The following is a 17,312-nucleotide window of genomic DNA, read 5'->3' as shown; positions in this document are numbered from 1 at the left end:
AGGCTCAGTGCACGGAGGCCTTGTCTAGTGCTAAACAGGAAAGGGCCTTCCCGAACTGTTGCTACAAGGTTGGAAGCACAGAATCTGCAGCTACCGCTTCTTCCAGCACTCAAGCGTTCACGTTCTGTGAGCGTGTGGCAGCCTACACATCTGCTGACCGTTGTTGCTCTGGGCGTTTCCACTTCCTTACTGCACTTAGCGGTTCGCAGGGCAGCTCTAGCAGTAGTGTGACAAACTGACTGTTTGGAAAGGTGGCGTCTATGTGCCAAACCACGTTGAAGAATCATGAGGTCTTCCGGAGTACGGGCCGTTTTACTGCCAAATGTTTGTCTATGGGATTGCGAAATAGCACTTGTCATCTTTACACACTGTCAAACAGAAATACCCAAATCCAATAATTTGAGCGGGTGTCCACATACTTTTGTGTATAAATAGTGTATGCTTATTGACCAGTGAACGTTACTGATGTCTGTGTTTGCGGGATGTCTGTGTTGCTGTGCTGCCCATAGGGGTGTCTGTGTTGCCAGAGGGGTGTCTGTTTGACAGGGGTGTGTGTTGACAAGGTGTCTGTGTTGTGACAGGGAGTCTGTGTGGATGGGAGGTCTGTGTTGATAGAGGGGTCTGTGACAGAGGAGGTCTGTGTTGACAAGGAGGTCTGTGGCGTGAGGGGTTTTCTGTGTTGACAGGGGGTTGTATGTGTTGACCTTGATGCGTGTTAGGTGAAGGTCTTGTTGTCTGTGTTGATGTGTTGACCATAGAAAGGCGGAAGGAGAAAGCGTGGGATCCAGCACAGACTCGAAATCTGGCTGAGCGATCGCGGTGGGCGGTAAGTTTGACACCCCTCCCCCTCTCGGGTAGCATTTGACTTGACCAACCCCCTCTGGGTACCATGTTTCCTAACCCTCGGGTAACCATTTATTTGTGCCTCCCCCTCACAGGTAGCACTTTGAGCTTTCCCCTCCCCTACAGGTGACATGACCTTTGCCCTAACCCTCTTAGTACTTTGACTTTGCCTCCCCACACCCAGGCTACACTTTGACCTTTCCCCTCCCCCCCTGGGTAACACTTTGACCTTGGCCTCCCTCACAGGTAGCTTGGTGACCTCTCCCTCCCCTCACAAGGTAACACTTTGACCTTTCCCTAACCCTCACAGGTAAACACTTTGACCTTTCCCCTAACCCTCACAGGTAACACTTTGACCTTCTGCCCTAAGCCTCACGGGTAACACTTTGACCTTTGCCCTAAGCCTCACGGTTAACACTTTGACCTTACCCCCCCTCTGGTAACACTTTGATCCCTCCCCTCATGTACCACCTTTGATCTCCTCCCCTCACGTACCATCTTTGACCTTTGCCTTAACCAAGGTCAGTTATAGAATATAAATGTTTAAACAACATTGGGATTGTTCAAGTTTAGAAAGGGAAGAAAAAAATTATTGAAAATCTTTTTTAATTACATTGTTTTTGGGTGGAGGGTTCAAAATGTACAACTGTCTCTAACAGGTCTTCATCATCCTCATCATACAGGGAAAAGCTAGAAGTATCTTGAGTCAATAAGTGGCTTTGCGAAACCCCGGCCATGGAGTGTCGAGGGCTGTGGTCGGGAGACAACTGAGGATGAATCAAGTGACTCCGCAATATTAACTATTAACCCAACAACATTAAAAGCCTTCCCAAAACATACTTCCTGTTTTGCAGTAGCCGGGGTTCCCGGACAAGGTGCTTAAAGTGGTTGAATTTTATCTCTCTGAGATTCCCTTGTAAAATCTGACATTTGTTAGTCTATAATTTCAGAATGAGTGAAGAACAGACTAATAATCAACAGATATATTCTTGAAAAATATTACAAAAAATATGTATTGGTAGTGGGTTGTTTGGAGGCAGACTACAGAGTTTTGTTTTACCCTGCTCTATTAAGCCAGGCGACTCATTCCACCTGCTGCACCGCCCCGGCCAAGGGGGCTCATTCCTACCAGCGCCATTTGCCGCTCCCGGCCAGGCGACCGCTCATTACCAGCGCTGCCGGCTCAGCCAGGCGAGCTCATTCCACCAGCGCTGCCCGCTCGGCGGCGAGCTCATTCCACACGGTGCCCTCGGCCAGGCGAGGCTCATTCCACCCGCGCTGCCGCTCAGCCAGGCGAGGCTCATTCCACCACGACCTGCCGCTCGGCCAACTCATATTCCACCGCTGCCGCTCGCCATTCGGCGAGCTCATTCCACCGCGCTGCCGGTCAATGGCGAGCTCATTCCACCCACCTGCCTCGCCAGGGATGACATTCCACCCGCACTGCCGCTCAGCCAAGCGAGCTCCCCTCCTCCCACCCACACTGCCCCTCAGCCATAGCGAAGCTCGCTCACGCCGGCGGCTGCCCGCTCAGCCAGGCGACTCATTCCACCCACATTGCGCTCAGCCGTAGGCGACTCCGACTCACTGGAGTCATTGTTATCCTCTGTAACCATGGTTATCTGCCAAAAACGTTGCCGTCATCGTTGCTTTGCCACAGAAAGGGCTTCACAGAAAGGAGATGTGCTGCCAGTAAGATTGCACCTAAATCAGCAATTTATCGGATCATGTCAAGAATTTCGGGGAGGGCGGTTCAATTGTTTGTGAAGAAGGCTTCAGGGTGCGCAAGAAGGTGCCCAGCGCCAGGACCGTCTCCTAAAGTTGATTCAGCACGGGATCGGGGCACCACCAGTACAGAAATTGCTCAGAAGTAGCACAGCAGGCGGTGTGAGTGCATCAGCACAGCGAGGCGAAACTTGGAGAGATGGCCTGGTGTCAAGGAAAGCAAAGAAGCCACTTCTCAGGAAGAAACATCAGGGACAGACTGATATTCTGCAAAAGGTACAGGGATTGGACTGCTGAGGACTGGGGTAGAGTCATTTTTCTCTGATGAATCCCCTTTCCGATTGTTTGGGGGGAAAAAGCTTGTCCGGGAGAAGACAAGGTGAGCACTACCGTGAGTCTGTATCTGTAGATTGGCTGAGACCATTCATGTGTGGCCAGGTTGCTTCTCAGCCCAGGGGAGTGGGCTCACTCACAGTTTGGCCCTAGAGAACCAGCCATGAATAAAAATGGTTCCTTCACATCAGAAAACCTCTCCCAACCATCCAGGAACCCAGTTGTGGTGGTGACCAATGCCTTTTCCAGCATGATGAGCCTTACCATTGCCATAAGGTGATAAAAGTGATAACTAAGTCGCTTGGGGGAACAAAACATCGATGTTGCGGATCCTGGCGGAAACTCCCAACCTTAATCCCAGTGAGAACTTGTGGATCATCCTCAAGAGCGACTGGACAGTCAAAAACCCACAAATTACTGACAAGCTCCAAGCGTTGATTGGCTAAGAAGTTGGGCTGCCATCAGTCAGGATGTGGCCCAGGGTTAGTGTGACAGCTTTGCCAGGGCGATAGGATTGCAGGTCTTGAAAGAAAGTTCAGCTTGCTGCAAATATTGACTCTTTGCATCAACTTCATGTAATTGTCAATAAAAGCCTTTGCACTTATGAAATGCTTGTAATTATACTTCAGTATTCCATAGTAACATCTGACAGAAATATCTAAACACGCACTGAAGCAGCAAACTTTGTGTGAAGGATTAATATTTGTGTCATTCTCTCAAATCCTATTAATGCATGACTGGGTCTACAAGTGGTTTTATCATACATTGGGTCCTACAATTGGTTTTTGTCCAGATTGCACTGGGTCCTACCAGTCGGTTTTTATATCCAGTACACTGGGTCCTACCATGTGGATTTTATATCCAGTACACTGGGTCCTACTGCAATAGGTTTATATCCGGTGCGTTGGGTCCTACCAGTGGTTTTATATCCGGTACATTGGGTCCTACCAGTGGTTTATATCCGGTGCTGCTGGGTCCTATGAGTGGTTTATATCCGGTTCCCTTTTGGGTCCTACAGTGGTTTATATCCAGTACATTGGGTCCTACCAGTGGTTTTATATCCAGTACAGTGGGTCCCTACCAGTGGTTTTATATCCAGTACACTGGAGTTCTACCGGTGGTTTATCTCCAGTACATGAGGTCCTACCAGTGGTTTATATCCAGTACGTTGGGTCTACCGGTGGTTTCTGTCCAGTACATTGGTCCTGCCATGTTATATCGTACAGTGTGGTGCTAAATAGTGGTTCTCCATTTTTTGGGTCCTACATGGTTCATATCAAGTACATTGGGGTCCTACCAGTGGTTTATATCAAGTAATTGGGTCTATGAGATATGGATTTTATATCCAGTGGTAATGGGTCCTAAGTGGTTTTATATCCAGTACATTGGGTCCTACCTAGGTGGTTTTGTATCCAGTTACATTGGGTCTTCAGTGGTTTTATATCCAGTACATTGGGTCCTACCAGTGGTTTTATATCCAGTACATTGGGTCCTACCAGTGGTTTGTATCCATACATTGGGTCCTACCATGGTTTATATCCAGCCATTGGGTCCTTGGTTTATATCCAGTCGTTGTTCCTAGGTGGTTATATTCAGTACATTGGGTCCTAAATGGTTTATATCCATACATTGGGTCCTACCAGTGGTTTTATATCCAGTACATTGTGGTCTCTACCAGTGGTTTATATCCCATTGAACCACCAGTGGTTTATCTCCAACACATTGGGTCCTACGAGTGGTTTATATCCAGTACATTGGGTCCTACAGTGGTTTATATCCAGTACTGTGGGTCCTACCAGTGGTTTTATTCAAAACATTGGGTCTAGCAGTGGTTTATAGCCAGTACATTGGGTCCTACCGGTGGTTTATATAGTACAATTGTCAGATCCTACCGTGGTTTATCATCATTACGTAGGTCTACAGTGGTTTTTGTCAGTACATTGGGTCCTACCAGTGGTTTATATCCATACATTTTGGGTCCCTACCCTGAACTCCCCCTCTCAGAATTGTGAATGCCGTTGTTATGCGATTTTAAAATAACAGTTTAAACATTAACAATTGTACATTTGTCACATCCCTGTGCGATTATCAATCCTACAATGAAATGTCATTTATTTATTTTTGCGTACATTTTGCTTCCTCCGTCTGTCCGTTTTGATACGTTTTGCTTCCTCGTCTGTCCGTTTTATACGTTTCGCTTCCTCCGTCTGTCCGTTTTATCGTTTTATCGTTTTGCTTCTTTCATCTGTCCGTTTTTGTTTTATCAGTCTGAGAAAGCTGCAGAAGGAGAACTTTGACGTGTCAGTCAAAGAGATCCTGGGCGTCTCTAGGGAAAGTACAAGGACCGGGTCCGGTCTACGACTATCTTCTCCCGTGAGCAGTTCGGAAACACCTGGAGTAGGTGAACCACGTCGTCATGGATCAAATCCTTTTTCACTCCCTCTTCCTTCATTCCTCAGTTTGTAGTGACCAGGGGCTGCAGCGGACATTTTAGAGAGTGGAGACCTGTCTTTAGCCTGTGCCAAACCCTCTCCTACCCTAAGCTGCACCTCGTGACCTCTACCATACCCCTAACTGCTACCGACATCTAGCCTCTACAGGGCCGTGGTGAGGAGCCTCAGGGACTGGGGACCTCTCAAAGGCTGGAGTGGAGACCATCTATGCGCCTCCTAATCTACGGGGCTGTGGTAGACACTCAGAGACTGGGGACTTCTGAAAGGCTGCACGGTGGCACCTCCACTTGTGCACTCTCTCTCCAGGGCTGTGGTAACCACCTCCAGAGACTGCGGGACCTTCTCGAGCTGCAGACACTGACCTCTGTAAACCTCTAACCTCTACAGGGCTGTGGTAAGACGCCTCACTGGTTGGGACTGTCACGGCTGCCGTGCTGGCCTCTTACGTGTATCTTACTCTACGGGGCTGTGGTGGGCACCCCTCCCAGAGACTAGAGGGGACCTGTCCGGCTGCAGTAGTGACCTCGTACGAAGAAGCAAGGTTTGACTCTGAGAGGCAGCTGAGATGCTCAGCAGCTACTCTGTTAGCATCACGATGGAAAACACTTTCTGCGCATCGTCACCAGCCGAGTCAGATTCAGCTAGATCCTGGGGAATCTGTCACACCGATCTGCGTCGTCTTGGCCCCATGATGGGTCTGGTTTCTCTGTTCGGGGCTCATTTCGCACAGCAGCGGGTCACTTCCGGATGAGCCGGAGCTGCGGGTGGTGCCCCGGCGCCCAGTCTTGGCGTTGAGGAGATCGGAGGTACGCTGCCTCAGCACCATGGGGGATGAGCATTTCGGGCTGTCGGTAGTGACTGAGGAGCTGTCAATTAAAAAAAACGGTCTGGCACTCCCCAGAATTCGTTCATTCTCCTCTGTCTGCCCGCTCTCTCTCTGTCTGGCTCTCTATCTCTCTGTCTCTCTTCTCTCTCTCTCTTCTCTCTGTCTCTCTGTCTCTCTGTCTCTCTCTCTCTGTCAGCTCTCCTCGCTCTGTCTCTCTCGTCTCTCTGTCTCTGTCTCTCTGTCTCTGTCTCCTCCTCGTCTGTCTGTCTCTCTCCCTCTCTCTCTCTCGGCTCTGCCTGTCTCTCTCTCTCTCTCTCTCTCCCCCCTCTCTCTCTCTCTCTAGGTGATCGAGGTGGTTAGCTATAAATGTGACCTGGTTTAACTACAGCCATGAAGGCCCATGCTGGCCCAACTCAGGGTGAAGATGCCATTATCTTATACTATACTGTATCCATATATTGTACTGTAGCCTCAGGGTGCCAGAGATGTTGCATACTCTCTGTCATGTCTGAGTGACTGTCTGTGTGTCTGTCATGCTGTCTGGTAACTCTGTCTGTCTGTCTGGGTAACCTGTCTGTCCTTCTCGTCTACTGGCCGTCTCATCTCAAGTCCAGTCTGTCTGTCCATCTATCTGCTACACTAGGTAGCCACTGTCTGTCTGTCTGTCTAGTCTTGGTGACCCTGCCTTGTCTGTCTGTCTGTCTGTCTGGTAACCCTGTCCTACAGTCTGTCTGTCTGTCTGGTAAGCCTGTCTGTCTGTCTGTCTCTTGTCTGGTCTGGTAGGCCTGTCTGTCTGTCGTCTGTCTGTGGTACCGCCTGTCTGTCTGTCTGTCTGTTCTCAGGTAACCCTGTGTGTGTGTGTGTGTGCTTGAGTAGCTCTCTGTGCGTGATGTGCTGTGTGTGTGTAAAGCTCTCTGTGTGTGTGTGTGTGTGTTTTTGGTAACTTTCTCTCTGTTGTGTGTGGTAACTCTCTTGTGTGTGTGTGGTAACTCTCTGTGTGTGTGTGTGTGTAGTAGTGTGTGTAGTGTGTGCGGCCAACTCTCTGTATTGTGTGTGGTCCAACAAGGATCTGTGAGGTGATCTCTAGAGCGGTTCCAGAAACACAGCGTGATTTGTTTGTGTACCAGCTGTGGGACCTGTCTCCTATGGTCCTGGGGCGCGCTGGGAGTGTATTCACACACACACCCCACTACTGCACCTCCTGGAGGAGGAATGAGCCTCTGCGGTGATAGTGCACACACACACACACACACACCACACACACACCCACATACGTAGGATGTCCTGGAGGGACGACCGTACTGGTGTAAATAAGGTACACACACACACACACACACCCACACACACACACACTACTGTGGGATGTCCTGGAGGGACGACCGCTGGGGTGATAGGTACACACACACACACACACACACACACACACACACACACACACACACTACTGTAGGATGCTCCTGGAGACGAACGCTGGGGCGATAGGTTCACACACACACACACACACACACACACACACACACATACACACACACTGCTGTGGGATGTCCTGGAGGGACAACCGATGGGGTGATCAGTACACACACACACACACACACACACACACACACTACTGTAGGATGTCCTAGAGAGGACGACCCATAGAGAGTGATAGGTACACACACACACACACACACACACACACACACACACACACACACACACACACACACACACACACACACACACACACACTACTGTAGGATGTCCTGGAGGGACGACCGCTGGTGATAGGTAACACACACACACACACACACACACACACACACACACACACACACACACACACACACACACACACACACACACACTACTGTAGGATGTCCTGGAGGGACAAGCGCTGGGGTAATAGTGTAACACACACACACACACACACACAACACACTGCACACACACACACACACTACTGTAGGATGTCCTGGAGACGAACACCTGGGGTGATGTAAACATTACACACACACACACACACACACACACACACACTACTGTAGGATGTCCTGGAGGGACGACGCTGAGGTGATAGGTACACACACACACACACACACACACACACACACACTACCATATACTGGATGTCCTGGAGGGACAACCGCAGGGAGTGACAAGTACACACACACACACACACACACACACACACACACACACTGCTGTAGGATGTCCTGGAGGGGCTGACCGCTAGAGTGAATATTCACACACACACACACACACACACACACAAAAGATGTCGAGGGCTATAAGGCGTGGGGTGATAAATAGGGGTACACACACACACACACACACACACACACACACACACTGCTGTAGGATGTCCTGGAAGGGACAGGCACGCTGGGGTAGATATGTTACACACACACACACACACCACACACACACACACACACACACACACACACACACACACACACACACACACACACACACTGCTGCTTAGGATGTCCTGGAGGGCCGGCCTCTGGGGCAATGTGTAACACACACACACACACACACACACACACACACTAATGTAGAGATGTCCTGGGGAGGCTGCTGGGTGATAACGATTTCTCACATTCTAACTTCAATTATGTTTTATGTCACATTTCTGTGCCGTGTTTTAAATGTGTGTTTTTAGTATGTCTCTCGGGCCACCGTTTTGGAGGTGTGGGAGCCTTCGTGACTCCAGACATGATGGTGTGGAGTATTCTCTACGAAGGCATCCTCCTATCCAAACCCCACACCTGGTGGTCCAGGGGCCCCAGTACAGGCGGGGCCCTGGGGGGTCGGTATCAGCGCTCCCTGGAGGGGCCAGCCTCGTGCAAGCTGGACTCTCAGGGCGCGGCTGATGAGCGGCTTTTTCGCCATGTCTTCCCCTACGCAGCGGGGATCAGCCCCTGGTGCTGTCAGGTGGGGGGGGGGTGGAGGGTAGGCCCCCACTTACACTGAGTAAGGTGGGAGGGTGGAGGGATAGGCCCTGTCATTGTGGTGGGGGGGGTGGAGGGGTGGGGGATCGCCCTGGTGCCTTGTCAGGTGGGTGGATGGGGTGGGGGGATCGCCCCTGGTGCTGTCGGGAGGGTGGAGGGTGTGAAGGGGGTGGAGGGGGTGGAGGATCGCCTGGTGCATTGGATGGGTGGGTGTGTGTTAATGAAAGTGTTGTGGGAAGTGTGTGTGTGTGATGTGTGTGTTATGAGTGTGTGTGTGTGTGTGTAAATGTGTGTGTGTGGTGTGTGTGTGTGTGTGGTAGTGGGTGTGTTTTTGTGTGTGTGTGTGCATGTGTGTGTGTGTGTGTGTGTGTGATAATGTGTGTGTGTGTGTGTGTGATGTGTGTGCAGTGTGTGATTATGGAGTATTGTGTGTGTGTGCGGCCTTCTGTCTGAAGCAGAGCGGTATCTAGATCAAGTCTGTGCCTGTCTTGCGGTGAGAGCTCTGGAGAACACCGCTCGAAGGTGGTGGCGCCATGAGGTCTTCCACCACGCTTTGGGGTCTACGAGGATCAGCAGGCAAGACTCCTCCTCTTCTGAGTTGGACAGGAAGTTGGACAGGTTGGACAGAATTGGACAGAAGTTCTATAAGTTCAGTAGAACTGGTGTCTACTGGATAGTGGGGAACGGTGTGCACTGGACAGTGGAGGAGCCGTGTCACCACGGTGGTGGAGACTGGTATACTGGATGGTGGGAGGACTGGTGTCTACTGGATAGTGGAGGACTGGTGTCTGCTGGATAGTGGAGGACTGGTGTCTACTGGATAGTGGGACTGGTGTCTACTGGATAGTGGAGGGACTGGTGTCTCTACTGGATAGTGGAGGACTGGTGTCTGCTGGATAGTGGAGGACTGGTGTCTGCTGGATAGTGGAGGACTGGTGTCTGCTGGATAGTGGAGGGACTGGTGTCTGCTGGATGAGGTGGAAGGATTTGGTGTCTGCTGGATAGTGGAGGACGGGTGTCTGCTGGATAGTGGAGGACGAGGTGTCTATAGTGGAGAGCAGTTGTCTATAGTGGAGGCAGATTGTCTAATAGTGGAGAACGGGTGTCTATAGTGGAGTGCAGGTGTCTATAGTGGAGAGCAGGTGTCTATAGTGGAGAGAACTGAGGTGTAGAACTTGGTGTCTATGGTAGGAGAACTTTGGTGTCTATAGTGGAGAACCTGCATTCTACTGGTGTGACTGGTGTCTATAGTGGAGGGCAGTCTATAAACTTGAAAACTGGTGTCTATGTAGTGGAGTGGCGGTGCCTGGTGGAGACTGTCTATTGGTGGAGCAGATTTGTGTCTATAGTGGAGAGCTGGTGTCTGCTGGATTGAGTGGAGGACACAATTTTGTCTGCACACTGGATAGTGGAGGGAGAAGCTGGTGCTGGATGGTGGAGGAGACTGGGCGCTCTACTGGATAGTGGAGACAGGCTGTCTACTGGATAGTGGAAGGCTGGTGTCTGCTGGATAGTGAAGTGGAGGACGTCTGCTGGATAGTGGAGGTTTGGTGTCTGCTGGATGGTGGGGACTGGTGTCTGCTGGATAGTGGAGGAGACGGGTGTCTATAGTGGAGACGGGTGTCCTATAATTGGAGAGCAGGTGTCTATAGTGGAACTGGTGTCTTATAGTGGAACTGGTGTCTATAGTGGAGAACTGGTGTCTATGGTGGAGAACTGGTGTCTTATAGTGGTGGAGGAGACTGGGTCTATAGTGGAGAACTGGTGTCTATAGTGGAGAACTGGTGTCTATAGTGGAGGCTGGTGTCTATGGTGGAGAACTGGTATCTATAGTGGAGGACTGGTGTCCTGGATAGTGGAGGACTGAATAAATACTGCTGGATGAGCTGGAGGACTGGTGTGGATAGTGGAGGAGACTGGTGTCTGCTGGGATAGTGGAGACTGGTGTCTGCTGGATAGTGGAGGACTGGTGTCTCTGCTGGATAGTGGAGGACTGGTATCTACTGGATAGTGGGACTTGGTGTCTATGAACAGACGGTGTCTATAGTGGAGGCAGGTGTCTATAGTGGAGGACGAGGTGTCTATAATTGAAGCAGGTGTGTCTATAGTGGGGAACTGGTGTCTATAATTGGAGAACTGGTGTAGGGGCTGGTGTCTATAGTGGAGAACTGGTGTCTATAATTGGAGAACTGGTGTCTATAATTGGAGAACTGGTGTCTATAGTGGAGGACTGGTGTCTACTTTGGACAATGGAGGACTGGTGTCTACTGGACAGTGGAGACTGAGTTAATACTGGATAGTGGAGGACTGGTGTCTACACACTAGGATAGTGGAGGACTGGTGTCTACTGGTATTGGAGAACTGGTGTCTATAGTGGAGGGCTGGTGTCTGAGTTGGGGGAACTGAGTGTGTCTATGGTATTGGAGAACTTAGATGTCTATAGTGGAGGTGTTTCTCTGTTTTTTACAGGTGGACCCGGCTGTGAGTACCTGACCCAGCATGCCTCTCACCCCACCTCCCCCAGGCTTCCACTCTGTTGCAGTGGCTTGCGAGGAGCATCTACTCCAGACCCAGCCAGGTCATGACCCCTCCGTAGGCGAACCCACACTCACAAATACACCCGTACACACACACACACACACACACACACCATGATTGGTGATTGGTCTGTCCTGCTAGTTCCCTCTGTTGATTGGTCCATTCTACTTCCTTTCTGTTTGACAGAGAACTACGGAGGCGTGTTTTTTTGCAGCTGCACCTGGCCTGACATGCTCCATCCCTGGGTGCAGTGCCTCCCACCTGGACTGATGAACCGGTGTGTTAAGTCACGTCAGCAGTGAGAGTGGTCATTAGTAGGCTCCCGAGAGGACTGCATTATACTGAAAGTGCGGAGGAGGTTTGCATTATGCTGAAATTAGGAGAGGAGAGGAAGGTTTGGTATACTGGTACAGAGAGGAGAGAAAAAGACCATGCTGGTGGAGAGGAGAGAGGACTGCAGTATCTGAAGTGGGAGGAGAGAGAGAGGGGGACTGCATTATACTGAGGGTGCAGAGGGAGAGAGGGGGACCACACCTTTTGCTGAGGTGCGGAGGGGGGGGGGGGGGGACTGCATTATGCGGGTGGGAGGGTTTGCATTATGCGTGCGGGACTGCATTATACTGAGTGGAGAGGGACTGTTATCACAAATGCTGGAGGAGGACTTGCATTATACAGAGGTGGAGAGGACTGCACTATACTGAGTGCGGAGGGAAAGGGGACATTGTTGCAAAGTGGAGAGAGAGAGGGACTGCTATTTTACTGGGGAGTGGAGAGGAGAGAGGGACTTTACTATGCTGAGGTACTGAGAGGAGAGAGAGGGGACTGCATTATACTGATTTGCAGAGAAGGAGAGAGAGAGGACCTGCATTATGGGTGCGGAGAGGAGAGAGGGACTGCATTATTACTAAAGTGGAGAGAGAGAGGACTGCATTATGCTGAGGTGCGGAGAGGAGAGAGGACTGCATTATAGAGTGCGGAGAGAGGGACTGCAGTATACTGAGTGCGGAGAGAGGGACTGCAGTATCTATAAGGTGCGGAGAGAGAAGTTTGTCATAAATTTCAGGGAAAGGAGGGACTGCATTATACTGAGAGAGGAGAGAGGGCTGCATTATGCCGAGTGCGGAGGGAGAGGACTGCATTGTATGTGCGGAGGGAGAGGGACTGCATTGTGAGTGCGGGAGAGGAGAGAGAGGGACATTATGCTGAGTTGGGAGAGAGGGAGAGAGGGACTGCAAATGCCAAAGTGCGGAGAGAGGAGAGAGGGGAGGTTTCATTGCAAAGTTTTGGAGAGGGAGGGATTACATTATACTGAGGTGCGGAGGAGAGGTTTTGCATTTTGCTGAGGTGCGGGAGAGAGGGACTGCCTTATGCTGAAGTGCGGAGGGGGAGAGAGGGGACTGCATTGTATAGTGCGGAGAGAGAGAGAGAGAGGGACATGCATTATACTGAGTGCGGAGAGGAGAGAGAGGTTTTGCATTATACTGAGAGGTAGGAGGAGGAGGGACTGGTATACTGAGTCTGGAGGAGAAGAGAGAGAGGGTTTTCTTATACTGAGGTACGGAGAGGGAGAGAGGGACTGCATTATACTGAAAGTGCGGAGAGGAGAGGGAGAGAGGGACTGCATTATACTACAGTGCGGAGAGAGGAGAGAGAGGGGACTGCATTGCTGCCGGATGCGGAGAGGAGGGGGGACTGCCTGCTACAGTACTACGGAGGAGAGAGGACTGCATTGTCCCGGAGAGAAGCCGAGGCCCCATTTTGCCGAGTGCGGAGGAGCGAGGACTGCATTATACACGAGAGGGGACTGGTGCTGGAGTGCGGAGAGAGAGGGGACTGCATTATGCTGAAGTGCGGAGAGGAGGACTGCATTAAACTGAGAGTCTGCACGGAGGAGGGGACTGCATTTCCTGACGTGCGGAGGAGAGGGACTGCATTATATTGAAAGTGCTGAGGGAGAGAGAGGGACTGCATTATACTGGAGAGACTGCATTATACTGGGAGATGTCACGGAGAGAGAGGGATTGCATTATACTGAGTGCGGAGAGGAGAGGTTTGCATTATACTGAGGTGCGGAGGGGGACTGCATTATACTGAAGTGCGGAGAAGGAGAGGACTGCATCATACTGAGGTACGGAGAGAGAGGGAAGGGACTGCATTATGCTGAGGTACTGAGAGAGAGAGGAGGGACTGCATTATGCACTGAAGGGTATGGAGAGGGGAGAGGGAGAGGGACTGCATTATACTAAGTCGGAGAGAGAGAGGTTTGCATTATATTTTGGAGAGAGAGAGAAGACTGCATTATACTGAGGTACAGAGAGGAGAGGGACTGCATTATGCAGGAGTGCGGGGAGGGAGAGAGGACTGCATTATACTGAGTGCGGAGAGGAGAGGACTGCATTATACTGATGCAGGAGAGGGAGGGACCATTCTGCTTAAGTGCGGAGGGAGAGAGGGACTGCATTATACTGAAGTGCTGGGGGGACTGCATTATACGGTGCGGGGAGAGAAGACTGCATTATACTGAGGTGGAGAGAGAAGGTGGCGTTTTGCCTTTGGCTGACTCTGGTCACTCTGTTCAGAGTCCCTGATTATTTAATCCAGTATTAAACCTGTTGTGTTTTCAGGTGTGTGGGTTTGACACGAGCGTTCCCAGCTCTGGTCACTCTGTTCAGAGTTCCTGTAACAGTTATCATCCCTTGCAAGTAAGAGCACAACTTCTCTACACTTCAAAATCAATGCTGTGTGTGGCGTGTGTGTGTGTGTTGTTTGTGAGTGTGATTGGTGGCCCAGGCGGTGTGCCGTGTATGTGTGCCACGAGGGGGTGTATAAAAGCAGATGCACGTAACAGTTTGAAACTTTGATTTATTTTGTAGATGTTTATTAAGCATTGAATATTTTGTATCTACTTGTTTTTGACGGTAAATGACCTGCAGTGATTCGCTCTATACGATTATGCGATTTTTAAAGAATGGGGTTTTGGGGTTTTAAAAAGCAGGCATGCGTATAGACCGGCTTCTTGTGGAGTCTCTCGGTGTTGTTCAGAATGCGTCAGCTTGTCTAATTACAGGAGGGAATTCACAATAAATGTTTTATCAGCTATCTTACAAACTATTCAGGGAACTGTTTTTAAAATGGGTTCAATTTAGTAGCTAACCTTCACTTCAGATTACAGAAACTCCAGTGGGATTTGAAAGTAATGGCGCCTAGTTGTTTTAGTGCTGGGTTACCGGAGTGTGGGGCCCGGGATGGGTATAAGGTCAGTGACAATCTGGATACCGCCCTGGGCCTAGTGAATGGTGTTGTCCTGGAGTACAGGTATGTCTCTCTGCTCTCTAGTCTAGTGAATGGTGGCTGGTCCTGAGTGCGGGTATGTCCCCTGTCTCTCCTGCTCTCTGTCCGAGTGACTGGTGTTTGTCCTGAGTACGGTATGTCCCTGTCTGTCTCTCTGCTCTCTAGTCCTAGTGAATGGTGTTGTCCTGAGTACAAGGTATGTCCTTTGTCCTTATGCTCTCTAGTCTAGTGAATGGTGTTGTCCTGGAGTACAGGTATGTCCCCTGTCTCTCTGCTCTCTAGTCTAGTGAATGGTATATGTCCTGAGTACGGTATGTCCCCTGTCTCTCTAGTCCTAGTAGCCGGTGTTGTCCTGAGGACGGTATGTCTCTGCTCTAGTCCAGTGAGTAATGGTGTAGTCCTGAGTAACGGTGTCCCTCTGCTCTAGTCTAGTAGATGGGTGTTGTCTTGAGATGGTGTCTCTCTGCTCTAGTCTAGTGACTGGTGTTGTCCTGAGGTCGGTATGTCCCCTGTCTCTTCTAGCAGTGAATATGGTGTTGTCCTGATTGTACTGGTATGTCTCTCTGCTCTAGTCTAGTGAATGGTGTTGTCCTGAGGTACGCATAACCCTGTCTCTCTGCTCTCTAGTCTAGTGAATGAGTGTTGTCTGAGTACATGGTATGTCCCCCTGTCTCTCTAGTCTAGTGAAGTGTGTTGTCCTGAGACGGTATGTCTCCTGCCTAGTCTAGTGAATGGTGTAGTCCGAACGGTATGTCCTCTGCTCTAGTCTAGTGAACTGGCATGTTGTGCGAGTACTGGGGATGTCTCTGCTCTAGTCTAGTGACTGGGTGTTGTCCCTGAATGTAAGTAGTTGTCTCCCTAGGTTAATCCCAGTGAGATGGTGTTTGTCCTGAGTAAGGTTGTCTCCGCTCTAGTGTAGTGAATGGTGTCATCTTGTCCCCTGATCATCTGATCAGTCTAGTGAGGTGTTGTCCTGAGTACGTTCTGTCTCTGTCTCTAGTCAGTGATGATGGGTTGTCCTGAGTGTTTGCTGTCTCTGTTCTCTAGTCAAATTAGAGATAGATTGTGTTGTCCTGAGTACCGATGTCTGTCTCTCTAGTCTAGTGAATGGTGTTGTCCTGAGTACGTGTGTCTCTCTGCCTAGTCTAGTGATTGGTGTTTGTCCTGAGTACGGTATGTCCCCTGTCCATCTGCTCTAGTCCCTAGCGAGATGAGTTGTCCTGAGTACGGTGGTGTTCCCTGTTCTGTCTAGCCTAGTGAATGGTGTTGTTCTGGAGTACGATGTCTTCTCTGCTCTCTAGCTCTAGTGAATGGTGTTGTCACGAGTACATGTCCCCTGTCCTCCTTCTCAGCGACTAGTGAATTGTGTTGTCCTGATGCGTATGGCATGTCTCTCCTGCTCTCTAGCCTAGTGAATGGTGTCAGTGTCCTGAGTAAGGGTGTCTCTCTGTCTAATGCCTAGTGAATGGGTTGTCCTGAGTACGGTTATGTCTCTCTGCCTAGTCGGTAGTGAATGGTGTTTGTCCTGAGTATTTAATTATGTCCCCTGTCTCTCTGTCTCTCTAGCCTAGTGAAGGTGTTAGTCCTGAGTACTTTATTCCCTCTCTGTCTAGTCTAGTGATTGGGTCCGAGGATTGCAGGTCTCCTGCTCAGTCTAGGACTGGTGTTGTCCTGAGTACGGTGTCCCCTGTCTCTAGTCTACTGAACTGGTGTTGTATCTGATGGTATGTCTCTCTGCTCTAGTCTAATGTTGTGTTATCACTGAGTACGGTTGTCCCCGTCTATCTGCACTCTCTAGTCCAGTGAATGGGTTGTCCCGAGTAAGGTATATGTCCCTGTCTCTCTGCAGTCTAGTGAATGGTGTTGTCCTGTTAGTATGTCCCCTGTCCCTTCTGTTTCTAGTCTAGTGAATGGTGTCGTCCTGAGTACGTGTATTCCCCTGTTATCTTAGCCTAGTGAATGGTGTTTGTCCTGGAGTGATGTGTCTCTCTGCTCTAGTCTAGTGACTGGTGTTGTGAGACTATATTCACTCTGTCCATCTCTGGAAGTTGTCTGAGACGGTATGTCTGTGTCTCTAGTCTAGTGAATGGTGTTGTCTCGAGGCCGGTATGTCTCTCTTGTCTAGCCCAGTGAATGGTGTGTTGTCCTGAGTATGGTATGTCCCCTGTCCCTCTGCTCTCTAGCTAGTGTGAATGGTGTTGTCCTGAGTACGGTATGTCTCCCTTCTGCTCTCAGCTAGTGTGGTGTTTGGTCCTGAGTACGGTGCTCTCTCTCGCTCTCTAGTCCCTAGTGAATGGTGTTGTCCGAGGTACGGATGTCCCCTGTCTCTGCTCTCTAGTCTAGTGGAATGGTGTTGTCTTGAGTACA

Source organism: Salmo salar, chromosome ssa16 (assembly GCF_905237065.1).
Source record: "Salmo salar chromosome ssa16, Ssal_v3.1, whole genome shotgun sequence".
Classification (NCBI taxonomy): Eukaryota; Metazoa; Chordata; class Actinopteri; order Salmoniformes; family Salmonidae; genus Salmo; species Salmo salar.
Note: the sequence above shows the minus strand (reverse complement) of the source record.